General features: G+C 36.1%; 1 pseudogene; it reads left to right on the top strand.

The window, feature by feature from the left end:
• The first annotated feature begins 810 nt into the window (after window positions 1-810).
• LOC132675833 (large ribosomal subunit protein uL11 pseudogene) lies at window positions 811-1,323 on the top strand (annotated as a pseudogene).
• The last annotated feature ends 12,372 nt before the right edge of the window (window positions 1,324-13,695 follow it).

The following is a 13,695-nucleotide window of genomic DNA, read 5'->3' as shown; positions in this document are numbered from 1 at the left end:
TATATGTGTGTGTGTATATAAGCACACACATACACACCACATCTTCCTAATCCACTTATTTATTGATGGAGATTTGCGCTGTTCCCATAGTTTGGCTATTGTTGATAATGTTGCTATAAACATTGGGGTGTATGTATCCCTTTGAACTAGTGTTTTGTATATTTTGGGAAAATACCCAGTATCGTTGACTGCTGCACCATTGGGTAGTTCCATTTTTAACTTTTTCAGGAAACTCCATACTGTTTTCCATAATAGCTGCACCAGTTTGTATTTCTACCAACAGTGTAAGAGAGTTCCTATTCACATCCTCTCCAACACTTTTTGTCTCTTGTGTTTTTGATTTTAGCCATTTTGACTGGTGTGAGATGATATCTCATTGTAGTTTTGATTTGTATTTCTCTGATGATGAGTGATGTTGAGCATCTTTTCATGTGTATCGGCCATCTGGATGTGTTTTTGGAGAACTGCCTCTTCATGTGTTCTGCCCATTTTACAATTGGATTATTTGTTTTCTTCAAGTTGAGTTTTATCAGCTCTTTATACACTTTGGATACTAATCCTTTATCAGATATGTTAGGTACAAATATCTTCTCCCATTCAGTGGTTGCCTTTTAATTTTCTTGATTATACCTTCACTATGCAGAAGCTTTTTATTTTGATGTAGTCCCAAATGTTTATTTTTGCTTTTATTTTCCTTGTCTTATGAGATGTATCTAGAAAAAGGTTTTTGGCTTTCAGCTTTGAGGAGGCAACAGTGCAACAGTCTTTGATCATCCCAAATCTGGATTCATCTGACACCAACCGCTGGCACCAACTACCTCCCACATGCCTCCTAAGCTCGACCCCAACTAGATCAAAGTCATATACCTGAGGTGCACCGGTGGCAAACTCAGTGCCACGTCTGCTCTGGCCCTGAAGATTGGCCACTGGGTCTGTCTCCAAAAAATGTTGGTGATGACATTGCCAAGGCAACAGGTGACTGGAAAGGTCTGGGAATTACAGTGAACCCGACCATTCTTAACCAGACAGGCCCAGATTGAAGTGGTACCTTCTGCCTCTGCCCTGATTATCAAAGCCCTCAAGGAGCTGCCAAGAGACAGAAAGAAGCAGAAAAACATTAAACACAGTGGAAGTATCATTTTTGATGAGACTGTCAACATTGCCCAACAGATGCGGGATCAACCTTTAGGCAGGGAACTCTCTGGAACCATTATAGAGATTCTGGGGACCGCCTAGTCCATGGGCTACAATGTTGATGGCGGCCACCCTCATGACATCATAGATGACATCAATAATGGTGCAGTGGAATGTCCACCTAGTTAAGAACGACAAAAGGAAAATATTTTAATAAAGGATCATTTGACAACCAACCAAAAAAAAAAAAAAAAAAAAAAAAGGAAGGAAGGAAGGAAGAAAGAAAGAAGGAAAAAAGAAAAATGTTGCTACAGGCTATGTCAGCAACATTACTGACTGTACTCTCTTCCAAGATGTTTATGGTTTCAGGTTTCACGTTTAGGCCTTTAATCCACATCGTGGTTATAATCTTGAGATTATAATCTTGAGATTATTTTTGCGTAGGGTGTAAGAAAGTAGTCCAGTTTCGTTCTTTTGCATATTTCTGTCCAGTTTTTCCAACACCATTTGTTGAAGGGACTGTTCTTTTCCTCTTGGATATCCTTTCCTGCTTTGTGGAAGACCCCTGACTATATAATTGTGTATTTTTTCTGGTTTTTTAATTCTGATCCATTGATATATGTGTCTATTTTTGTGCCAGTACCATACTGTTTTGCTTACTATAGTTTTGCAATATAACTTGAAGTCTGGGAGTGTGATGCCTCCAGCTTTTCTTTTCTTTTTCAAGATTGGTCTAATTGGGTCTTTGCAGTTCCATACAAATTTTATAATTGTTGGTTGTAGTCAAGTGAAAAATGCTGTTGGTGTTCTAACAGGGATTGCATGAAATCTGTAGATTGCTTTGGAAAGTACAGCCATTTTAACAATATTTATTCTTCCAATCCAGGAGCATGAAATGTCTTTATATTTCTTTGTGTTATCTTCAATTTCTTTTATCAATGTTTTAAAGTTTTCAGAGTACAGGTCTTTCACCTCTTTGGTTAAGTTTATTCCTAGGTATCTCATATTATGCTACATTCTTAGGAATATTTGGTATTGTCAGATATCATCATAAGTAAAATAATATTTTATTATGATGTTAATTTGAATTTCTCTGCTTAATAACAAGGTTTGGCACATTTCCATTAGGCAATCTACTATATATGTTTTACCTTTTGTGAACTGCATATCATGAACCTAGTCAATTTTCCTATTGAGTTATTTATCTTTCTTATTGATTCCTATCAGCTCTTTATATATTATATATAGTGTAATTATATAAAGTTGTCCATTATTTATATTACTAACACCTTCTCTCAGTTTTTGTGTTGTCTCTACATTCTCTTTACAGTGAATAGTCAAAAGACTATCAGTCTTTTCCTTCATAGTTGTACTGAGTTGAATAGTGCCCCCCAAATTCATGTCTACTAAGAACCTGTGAATGTGACTTTACAGATAGGGTCTTTCTGGATATAATCAAATTAAGATGAGGTCACACTGGATTAGGATGGGCCCTAAACAAATCACTGGTTTTCTTATAAAACGAACAATTAGACACAGAGAGAGAGGAGACACAGGGAAGAAGACTGCATGACAACAGAGGTAGACACTGGAATGCTGCCATGGAAAGCCAAGGAACATCAAGGATTGCCAGCAACCACCAGAACCTGGAAGGAACAAGAAAGGATTCTTCCCTAGAAGTTTCAGAAGGCACATGGCCCTACAGACATCATGATTTCAAAATTCTAGATTCTAAAACTGCCAAAAAAAAAATTTCTATGCTGTAAGCAACCCAGGATGTGGTAATTTTTTATAGCAGCCCTGAGAAGCTAATATAATGGTTAACAACTTTTGTTTTAAGAATTTTTTTTAGGGGCGCCTGGGTGGCTCAGTCAGTTGAGCATCTGGCTTCGGCTCAGGTCATGATCTCACAGTTTGTGGGTTCGAGCCCTGCATTGGGCTCTGTGCTGACTGCTTAGAGCCTGGAGCCTGTTTCTGATTCTGTGTCTCCCTCTCTCTCTGCTCCTCCCCCGGTCATGCTCTCTCTCTCTCCTTCAAAAATAAATAAAAACATTAAAAAAAAAAAAAAGAATGTTTTTTTTAAATCCTAAAGCTATGAAGATACCCTATATATTATTTTCTAAAACTTTAAATACTGCCTCCACATTTAAGTTTTTAATCCATAAAATACTGATTTTGTTTATGGGCATGTGTAGGAATCCCATATTATTGGGTTTTTGCTTTGCTTTGTTTTGTTTTGTTTTTCTGTTTGGATAATGTACTGTCCCAGCACCATTAACTGAAAGGTTTATCTTTGCTCCATTAATTTTCAAAGGCTCCACCATATAGGAAATTGCCATAAAAGTTTGGGCTTCTTTTCGTGCTCTTCTGAGTCTATTCATTGGTTACTTTGCCTATCATGCTATTCTAGGCTCATTATTGTAAATTTATTATCATTCTTCCTATCTAGTAGAGTTAATGCTTTCACAATTCTCTTTTTTTTCTTTACAAGTCTCTTGGTTATTCTTGGGTATATGATCTTCCATTAAAATTTAAAATAAGCTTGTAAAGCTTTTCTTAGAAGTCCGTTGAGATTTGGATTAAAATTTCATTTAACCTATAGATCACTTGGGAGAATTAACATTTTTACAATATTAAGCTTATCTATTTATAAAAATAGTTATATATTTTTATTTACATTTTAAAATAAATTAATAACACATTTCAATTTTCTCCAGATAAGTCTTGTACATTTATTGTTGAATTCATTCCTAGGTGCCGTCCATTCTTTGTTGCTAATGTAATATTTTCAAAATTATGTTTTATAAATTTTTGGTTGGTGTATATACATGCAAACTTTTATTGTTGGTATTATACCCACCTTGCTAAATTTTGTCATTATATTTACATGCCAAAAATGATGACAGCATGGTTTCTTCTGCAACATTTATACTCTTCATTCTTTTTTTTCATGTTTATTTATTTATTTTGAGAGAGAGTGTGTGTGTGTGTGTGTGTGAGCAGGAAAGGGGCAGAGAGAGAAAGGGAGAGAGAGAATCCCAACCAGGCTGGTTACTGTCAGTGCAGAGCCCAATGTGGGGCTCACTCAAACTCGCGAACCCTAAGATCATGACCTGAGCTGAAATCGAGAGTCAGACGCTTGACAAAATGAGCCACCCAGGCACCCAACCCTTATACTCTTCGTATCTTTACCTCTCCTTGCTTCTCTGTCTGCGACCTCCAGGATAAGGTTATGTACAAGCAGTAAAATTGGACACCTTTGTCTTGTTTCCTAGTTTTAAATTTAATGCTTCTACTGTTTTACAATTAAGAATTATGTTTGCTGTAGACTTTTGTGGGGTTTTTGTACTCTAAGAGATTAAAAAATTTCCTTCTATTCATAGTTTGCCAAAAGTTTTATTGCAAATGAGGGTAGAATGTATTAAATGATTATTTGATATTTATTGAAATCATGTGTGTTTTATCCTTAAACACACCAGTGTGGAAAATTAAACAAAGATTTTTTAAATCACTTCAGTGAAGTATGACTGACTTACAAAAAGTTACATATTTCAAGCATACAGCTTGATGAGTTTGTAGGTAAGTATACATCTGTGAAACCATAACTACAATCTATGCTAGAAACATCTATCACTTCCAAAAGTTTCTTCCCATCTTCTTTACCAGTGTTTTATATGTGACAAAAACACTACACATAAGATGTATTCTCTTAGCAAATTTTTAATTACACAATAGAGCGTCATTAACTATAGGGACTGTGATGTACTCAAGATCTTTAGCACCTATTAATTTAGCACAATGGAAATTTTCATTTTCCATTGACTAATACTCCTGTTTCTTGCCTCTTCCCCCAGCTCCTGACAACCACCATGCCACTCTCTGCTTTTCTTGAATTTGACAATTTTAAATTCCATATGTAAGGGGTATTATGTAGCAGTTGGCCTTCTGTGTCTGACTTATTTCACTTAGCATGTAAGGAAATAAGTTTCATCCATGTTGTCACAATTGGCAGGATTTCTTTCTAAGGCTAACTAGTACTCCTTTGTAGGAACATGTCACATTTTCTTTATCCATTTATCTGTTAATGGACACTGAGTTTGCCCCTCACCCCCATCTTGACAATTGCAAATAATGCTGCAATGAACACGGGAGGGTGGATATCTTTTAAAGATTCCAATTTCAATTCCTTTGGATGAATACCGGAAGTGAAATTGCTGTACCATATGGTAATTACATTTAATATTTTTTTAGTAATTTCTATACTGCTTTCTATAGTGGCTGCACCAATTTGTCATCCCACCAACACTGTACAAGAGTTCCCTTTTCTCCACATTCTTGCCAACATTTACTTTTGCTTATTAAGTAATAGCCATCCTAAGAACTGTAAGGGGATATTTATTGTGATTGTGATTTGCGTTTCCTTGGTGATTAGTGATGTTGAGCACCTTTTCATGTACTCGTTGGTCATTTGTATGTCTTCTTTGAAGAAATGTCTATTCAATTTCTTTGCCCATTTTTTAATCAGGTTATTTGGTTTTTTGTTTTTGTTTTTTGCTATTTACTTGTTTGAGTTCTTTATATATTTTGGATATTACCCCCTTCTCAGATTTATGGTTTGTGAGTATTTTTACCCATCCTATAGGTTGTCTTTTCACTTTGTTGATGTTGTCTTTTGCTGTGCAGAAGCTTTTTAGTTTGATGTAGCTTATTTTTTATTTTGTTGCTTGTGCTTTAGGTGTCAAATCCAAAACAAAAATCGTGACCAAGACCCATGTCAAGGATCTTCCTATGTTTCTCTCTTTCTTCCTATGTTTCTTCCAGAAATTTCATGGTTTCAGGTCATATATTTAAGTCTTTAATCAATGCATAGTTAATTTTTGTGAGTGGTGTAAGATATGGGTACAGTTTCATTCTTTTGTATATGAATATCCAATTATTCCAACACCTACTATTGAAAAGACTGTCTTTTCTCCATTCAGTATTCCTGGCTCCCTTGTCAGGTGACTGTATATGCGTGGCTTTACTTCTGAGCTCTCAATTCTGTTTTTATGACAATACCATACTCTTTTGATTACTACAGTTTATAGTATAGCTTGAAATAAGGAAGTAATAATGCCTCCTACTTGGTTCTTCTTCCTCAGGATTCCTTTGGCTATTCAGGGTCATATGTGGTTCTATACAAATCTTTATATTCTTTTTTTCTGTTTCTGTAAAAAAATGTCACTGGAAACTTGATAGGGATTGCAGTGAATCTCTAGATGGCCTTTCGTACTAATGGCATTTTAACATTATTAATTCTTCTAATCCATTAACATAAGACACCTTTCCATTTATTTGTGTCTTCTCCAGTTTTTTCATCAATGTCTTACTGTCTTCAGAGTAGAAACCTTTCACTTCCCTAGTTAAATTTATTTCCAAATATTTTATTGTTTTTGATGCTATTGCAAGTGAGATTGATTTATTTCTTATTCAGGAAATTCATTGCTAGTACATGTAAACACTACTGATTTTTTTTTTATCTACAACTTGACAGAATTCATTGACTAAAAGTTTTTTGGTTGAGTCTTTATGATTTTCTACTTCCAAAATTGTATCATCTGTAAATAGAGAAAATATTATTTCTTCCTTTCCAATTCTAACAATGTTTAATTCTTTTTTCTTACCTGATTGCTCTAGCTAGGACTTCTAGTACTATGTTAAAGAAAAGGAGTAAGAGAAGGCAGATTTATCTTGTGCCCGACCTTAGAGGAAAAGCTTTCAGCCTCTCACCATTGAGTATGATGTTAGCCATGGACTTTATTATATTTATATTTATTACATTGAGGCATGTTCCCTCTAAAGCTGGTAAAGCTCTTTGTTTGCTGCCTTAAGTCAAACTGCACCCTAAGTTCCCTAGCCAAACAGGGCCACTGGCTTTTTTCTGCACACTATCAGCTCTGCTCACCCTTCTCTCAGCTTGTGTGTTATTGTGTCACACAGCTTCCAGGAGTTGTCATTCACCCTTCTGGTCAGACAGGGTGAAAGACACCACAGCAGGTGGGGACTATGTCTCAGATATCTTGCCTGGGTGGAAGAAGGAGGGGCCATTCCAGGCTACTCTCAGGTTCCCATACAGGGTCTCCAGTTGGCAGAGGCTGAGTTACTCTCGGCATAAGCCTTGAATTAATTGCCTTGCTTGTGCATAGCATGGTACATCTCCACATCTAACACTAGCTTTGCTCTTAGAGCAATCTGCTCTGGCTTCTCATCTCTCAGCCCAAGTGCCACTGGGCCACACAACTTTCAGGAGCTGTTGCCAGTCATTCTAGTCAGATGGGGCCAGAATGCACTTTCCACAGGGTGTGGGGCTGGGATTCAGCTTCTTGCTGGACATGGGCAAACTGGGCTCTACGGTTGGCAAACCTCCCTGTTTGAGGATCCAAATCAGGCCCATCTAGACCCTGCTGACTTCCCTGGTTAAAGTGAGATCCCAACTCCATTTTGCAGATGCAACGATTTTGCAGCAAAACTGCTGGTTCGGACTATAACTTGGACACTGCAGTATGAACTTGGTCTGCCAAGATCCTTGTACTGTTTGTTGCAAGCCCCTTCCCTCTTCCCTGTCACAGTCTGATTCCCAATGCAACATACCCTTGCAATTCTTGTGGTGCAAGACCAGAGCAAGGACTCCTGCAAAGCAACTCAAAATGCTAGTTACTGATTATATTCCCTGGGTTCTCTTTTTCCACTGGTGACACTGACCTCTCCATATGGTGCTGTGCTGGCCAAGGGAGGGGCAATGGGGTCAACAGGTAGCTCCTTCTCTCACCCTTCTAACACAGGCTGTCTTGTTCTCTGTTATATAAGGTAATTTAGCTTCACCCCCTGTGTGTTAAGACTGTTTCAGTGGTGTCTTGTTTTTGAGTAGTTAGTTGTCCTTTTTGTGAGGAAGACTGAAGCCAGGAACAACAATATTGCCATCTTGGGGATATCATTCACCTAACAGTTTTTCCATTAATCTTTTCTATACATATTTATGTATAGGAACCACATATCTTTGTTTTATAAAAGTGCCCCAATATTAAAAAGCTGGCCATACTTGATGCAAAAATAGACTTTGACTCGTCAAATATCTGGTTATTCTTGATAACTTCAGAAGTTGCTTGCTCATTTTCATTGCATCTTTCATTTCTTTAATGTGTTCATACAGTAATTTATATTCTATATATGATATTCCTAGATCAAATAATTAGGTATCTAAATTTGATTGCTTGCTTGCTTTTGCTGACTCACTCATGGTGGTTTATGAGCTCCTGCTGATTTACTTTAATGAATTGGGAACCTGGGTGGCTACCCCCGGAGGATACTTTGCACCATGGAGAGCTTGCTTTCGCTTCTGCTGAAAGCCAGGAGATGTTACAAGCCTAGGATGACTTTAGACCCTTCAGGGGCCACAAACTTAAACTAGGAATCTCAGCTTCTGCTCATCTAATCACCTTTGGTAGTCCTATTCTTATGAAATTTAGAGATAAACAATATACACATATATTCATATGTAATCTCTTGATAGTATACGAGACACCTAGAATAGGTGTAGAATACAGCACTTTAAATTCTTGTTATTTCATCCTTCACTTCAGTCACTGATATGATGATAGCTTCTTCCAAGTTTTGATGGTGCAAGCTCACAGTGACTCATTGCTTTCTAAGGTTGTCTCCCTTTCTGATATTTTATCCTTTGCATGTTCAATGTCATTAAATAGCTCCAGGAATTCCTTTAAGGTGAAGTTTATGCCATACTTCACATCCCTCTTGCTTCCTTCCTGAAAACTTATAAGACATCATAGGATGAAATTTCCTACAAGAACTCACTTACTTTCTGGAGGAGTGAGGTAGTTCATGTCCACAGGGTTACTTCTGACCATTGAGGGCTGGGAGTGGATGGATAAATACATCTCTGTCCTTAAAATAGATAGCGTAGGTGGGGCCCCAAACTGTTAGGATTGGTTACAACTCCATTTTAAGAGGAAGAGAGCTATCTCTTTCCTTGTGTGCAAGGTCACAAACAAGAGTTCATGTGAGCATATGGAAGATGATGGTCACCCACAAAACAGGACAAGAGGCATCAGAGCTAAACCTGCCTTGCCAGCACTTTGATAGTAGACCTTCTGGCCTCCAGAACTGTGAGAAATACATTTCTGTTGTTGAAACCACCCAGTCTATGGTATTTTGTTATGGCAGCCTAAGCTAAGACAAAATGTTTTATATATTTATTTAAAAAATTGTATTGCCTTCCTCTTCTCCTCACAGAACTTATGATACTGAGTTAGCATCTTTCCTATGTATCGGCAAATTCTCATACTCCTTTCTAAATATGAGTCACCTTGCAACACTTTCACCTTAAGCTTTCAGCTTTCAATGTCATGAATGATCTCCAAGAGTCTCTTTATTTTTTTTAATCTTTTTAAGATTTTATTTTTAAGTAATTTCTACACCGAACATGGAGCTCAAACTCACAACCCCAAGATCAAGCCAAGAGTTGCATGCTCTACCAGACTAAGCCAGCCAAGTAACCCTTCAAGAGTCCCTTTAACGGAAGCTTTGCTGATGTCACTTCTTCTGGAACATCTTCCTACTGTCATCACAATCCCTTTCCTCATTTATGTTGATCACTTTGCCTTCACTGAGTTCATCTACACATGTAGGTCATTTAAAAGAAGGCATTGCTATTGTTTAATAATTTGAATCCTCCGTGGGAAAACCGTTATCTGTGGGATTTAGTAAGTTACTTGTTCTAATTCCTTTGTACTTCAATATCTTTATTTATAAAACAGAAGTAGGGGCGCCTGGGTGGCTCAGTCGGTTAAGCGTCCAACTTCAGCTCAGGTCACGATCTCGCGGTCTGTGAGTTCGAGCCCGGTGTCGGGCTCTGTGCTGATGGCTCAGAGCCTGAAGCCTGCTTCTGATTCTGTGTCTCCCTCTATCTCTGCCCCTCCCCCGTTCATGCTCTGTCTCTCTCTGTCTCAAAAATAAATAAACATTAAAATTTTTTTAAAAAAAAACAGAAATAATAACAGCACTTAACATGTTTTTTTTTAAATTTTTTTTGGTTATCATTCACTGGTAACTTAAATGCCATGTAGGATGCTAAACATGTTAATATGGTAACGTCTAAGAAAAGTTACATTTGATGTTTCATTTTCTTTAGAGATGTTAATATTTTTGATATTATTTGGTAATGTCTTGTTTTGGGGTGTTATTTATTTATTTATTTTTTGGTCTTCCCCCAAAGATGGCTTACATGTTTAAAAGACATTCTGCTCGTAGCAGGTTCTATTCACCCATAAGATTAAAGCATACTGTTCAGAGAAGTCATGACCTGCATATGACTATGAATAGTCTCCTTTTAATTGGCTTTTTAAAGAAATACTTAAAATAATTAGTGATTAAACAGTACAAGATATAATACTTCTTGTGACCTTTCATTTAGGTTACAGAAATGAACCAACTCATACAATCAAAAAAAATAATAATGAATATCATCTGAAAATGACTCTATTCTTGATTTATAAAGCCCTTTGCAACACAGTACATACAACTGATAAACACCAGCTTTTAAAGTCTTACCACCATTGTTTTTGTGGAATAACACTGCCTTACTATAACTTCTATTATTTTAACCTTCTCATCTATTTATAATTTATTGAGAAATTCACAAAAATGCTACTATTGACTTTATAAATCATAACTCCCTAATCAAATATTGATAAAAATTTTAATTCTCCAAAAATCACACACTCTCTAGAGACTTTTTATTTAAGAAATGCTATATTTTTTGAGTTGCAAAAGGGGAACTTACATGTATAGGAAAACTTAAACACATGCTAAGAAAAGGAAACCGCAGGTGTTTCTTCTACAGAGAATTGGTCTTAGGATTGTAATGCACAGGCTGCTTTGAAAGGATTGTTTCCTAACTTTCATCACACTGTGATCATATTTTAGGAAAGAAAACCAAAAGTCATTGAATACAGTGATAAAAAGGAAAGATTGTTGCAATAAAAGTTTTTTTTAATGAATATAAAGCATGGGTTAGTCATTCCTACAGTTTGATAAGATAAGGAAGAAGGCCAAAAAATAAACACAAACCAGCTGCCATCACTTTTAAGTTAAATAGATCTGTAATTTTTTTGTGTTCTGTTTTCATGAAGGTGAGTTTCAATGTAACTCTGTTAAAAACAGCATCTTCCCTATAAAAATAATAAGTTTTGGGAGTTTCTAAATAATTATCTTCTTGGAATTGTTAACCTGAAAACTTCCTATTGATTATACATATTAATCATAGGAAATTTCAGTTATAATATTTTAGGTAAGAGATAGAGAGTCATACTGGCTAAAATGAAAGAGAAAATACCAAGTGATAGGAATCACCATATATTTCTGATGTGAGTATAAAGTGGCAACCACTTGTGAAAACTGGCATTTTCTGCTACAGATGAAAACAGGCACAGTCCACGACCCCAAAATTCCACTCCTAGGTATATTTGCAACAAAAATGTTCACATGTTTATAAAACAACATGTATTTGAGCATTCATAGCAGCATTATTTTTCATAGCCCCAAACTGAAAACTACACAGATGTCCATCCTAGTGGAATGGATATTCACTCATCAGCAATGAGAATGAGCCAACTGCAGTGTATAAAGTCTCATGGATCAATTTACAAATTCAATGCTGAGTAGAAGTCAGAACAAATAATCCTGAAATTTGTATGAAACCAGAAAAGTCTTTGAAGACCCAAAGCAATCTTGAGAAAGAAGAACAAAGCTGGAGGTATCACAATCTCAGATTTCAAATTATACTACAAACCTATAATAATCAAGACAGTACAGTATGGCACAAAAATAGATACTCAAACTAATGGAATAAAATAGAAAGCCCAAAAATAAACTCATGCTTATATGGTCAATTAACCTATGTTAAAGGAACCAAGAATATACAATGGGAAAAAAGACAGTCTCTTCAGTAAATGGTGTCGGGGAAACTGCACAAGTACATGCGAAAGAAGAAACCAAACCCCATCTGACACTATACACAAAAAAACTCAAAATGTATTAAAGACCTAACTATAGTTAAGAGTCTGTTTCTTGGTTCGCTCCCCTCTCTCTCTTTTTCCCTATGTGTGCTCATTTTGTTTCCTAACTATAGAGAACAAACTGATGGTTACCAGAGGGGAGGTGGGGGAGGGGAATGGGTTAAACAGGTGATGGGAATTAAGGAGTGCACTTGTTGTAATGAGTACCAAATATTGTATGTAAGTGTTGAATCACTATATTGTACACGTGAAGCTAATATTAAACAGTATGTTATCTAACTGGAATTTAATTAAAAACTTTAAAAAAAAGACCTAACTATAAGACTTGAAACCATAAAATTCCTTAAAAGAACATGAAGAGTAAGTTCTTGAACATACGCTTTAACAATCTTTTTCTGAATCTGCCTCTTCTGAAAATGGAAACAAAAGCAAAAATAAACTACTGGGACTACATAAAACTACAAAGATTTTTCACAGCAAAACAAAATCAACAGAATGAAAAGGCAGCCTACTAAATGAGAGAAGATATTTACAAATGATATATTCAGTAAGAGGTTAATTTCTCAAGTATATAAAGAACTCATACAATCCAGCAACGATGACGACAACAACAACAAAGCCTGATTAAAAAAGGAGCAGAGGATCTCAATAGATATTTCTGCAAAGGAGACATACAGATCGCCAATAGACACATGAAGAGATGTTCAACATCACTAAACATCGGGGAAAAGCAAGTCAAAACCAATGAGATGTCATCTCACACTGAATGGCTAGAATCAACAAGACAAGAAATAACAAGTGTTGGTGAGGATGTGGATAAAAGAGAACCCTGGCACATCATTCTTGGGACTGTAAATTAGTGCAGCCACTATGGAAGATGGTATGGAGATTCCTCCAAAAATTAAAACTAAAAAGATTACATGATCCAGTAATTCCATTTCTGGGCATTTATCTGAAGAAAACAAAAACACTCAATTGAAAAGATATATACACCTCTATGTTCATCACAGCATTATTCACAATAGCCAAGATATGGAAGCAACATGTTGAATGGATGAAGAATGGAAGAATGTCCATTATATATATAATGGAATATTATTCAGCCATAAAAAAGAATGAGATTTTGTCATTAGTGACAACATAGATGGGTCTTGTGGGTATTATGCAAAGTGAAATAAGTCAGACAGAGAAAGACAAACACCATATGATTTCACTTACATGCAGAATCTAAAAATCAAAACAAATAAAACAGAAATATAGTCATAAATGTAGAGAACAAACTGGTGGTTGCCAGACGGGAGGAGAGTGAGGAGAGGGGCGGAGTAGTTGAAGGGGATTACTAAGGACAAACTTCTATTTATAAAATAAGCAAGCTGTGGGAATGTAAAATACAGTAAAAGGAACTTAGTCAATAATACTGTAATAACTTTGTATGGTGACAGATGGTAACTACACCTATCATGGTGAGCATTTTGTAATGTATTATAAA

The sequence above is a fragment of the Panthera onca genome, chromosome A2 (assembly GCF_046562875.1).
Source record: "Panthera onca isolate mPanOnc1 chromosome A2, mPanOnc1 haplotype 2, whole genome shotgun sequence".
NCBI classification, from domain to species: Eukaryota; Metazoa; Chordata; class Mammalia; order Carnivora; family Felidae; genus Panthera; species Panthera onca.
Note: the sequence above shows the minus strand (reverse complement) of the source record. Positions and strands in the feature narration are given on the sequence as shown.